This window comes from Bison bison, unplaced genomic scaffold (genome assembly GCF_000754665.1).
Source record: "Bison bison bison isolate TAMUID 2011002044 unplaced genomic scaffold, Bison_UMD1.0 scf7180017864313, whole genome shotgun sequence".
Classification (NCBI taxonomy): domain Eukaryota; kingdom Metazoa; phylum Chordata; class Mammalia; order Artiodactyla; family Bovidae; genus Bison; species Bison bison.
The window spans coordinates 1684769-1685902 of record NW_011494885.1 but is presented as its reverse complement, the minus strand read 5'-3'; the positions used below and the strand labels follow the sequence as shown (position 1 = coordinate 1685902).

Here is a 1134-nt window from a genome sequence, read left to right as displayed (position 1 = left end):
AAAAAAAAAAAAAAAAAAAGAAAGTCCTGGTCTAGAATCTCCATCAAAGAGTTGCTACGACCTCATGACTCTAGAAAATCCATTGAGCCATTCACTGAGTCCCTAAGCTTCCTAGTTTCTAGAACCTACTGAATCTAGAACAGTGGTGCTCAGTGGAGTTACACTACCCTTCTAAGGAATTTCTAGAAATTTGCTTGAGGCTAGATTGTGGGGGACTATCCCCTCCAGTCGGAGAAGGCAAGGGCACCCCACTCCAGTACTCTTGCTTGGAAAATCCCATGGACGGAGGAGCCTGGTAGGCTGCAATCCATGGGGTCGCTAAGAGTCAGACACGACTGAGCGACTTCACTTTCACCTTTCACTTTCATGCATTGGAGAAGGAAATGGCAACCCACTCCAGTGTTCTTGCCTGGAGAATCCCAGGGGTGGCTGAGCCTGGCGGGCTGCCGTCTATGGGGTCGCATAGAGTTGGACACGACTGAAACGACTTAGCAGCAGCAGCAGCAGCATCCCCTCCAGTAAGATTTTACCCACCCCCTACTCAACTTTCCAGTGTCCCATCACACATTTGTGAAGATGGAAAATTCGGTTACAGTGATCTGAGCTTAGAGTCCAGTTCCATTTTACATAAGCTTTTCTTTTCTTGGCTTGTGGGATCTTAGGTCCCTGACCGGAGATCAAATCCTGGCTCTGCAGTGAAAGCAGAGTCCTAACCCTACAGAAGCATTTTTTTTCACATTGAAAATCAATTCTGAATTTTACAGAGATTCACTATCCTATGTGTCAAGGGAAGTCTCTTTCGTTCAGTAATGGATGATTATTTCTCCCAGGTACAAGTGTAGAAGAACCAGTCAATTCTGCCTTCCAGAGTAACTGTAACAGTGCCTTGGCATTTTCATTCCAAATATAAATGATTTTATTATAAAGAACATTCCTTTGATCATTCCCTTATACTACAATTTGGGCATTATAGTGTTTTTTGTTTTTTTTTTTAAGAATTATGAGTAGGTAGGTTATTCACCCAATGTATGTCATTTCAGGATAGATTTAAAGAGATACCAGGAAATATTTGCTCTAAAGAAAGGGCTTGGGGGCCTGTTGGGGTTGAGAGTTACTGTTCCAAGCCTTGTTCTG

General features: G+C 43.2%; 1 protein-coding gene across 1 annotated transcript in view; it reads right to left on the bottom strand.

The window, feature by feature from the left end:
• Positions 1 to 1134, bottom strand: part of CBLC (Cbl proto-oncogene C, E3 ubiquitin protein ligase) — a gene marked incomplete at its 5' end in the record, with an annotated part of 18467 nt that overhangs the window by 16734 nt on the left and 599 nt on the right. The window lies entirely within an intron of this gene.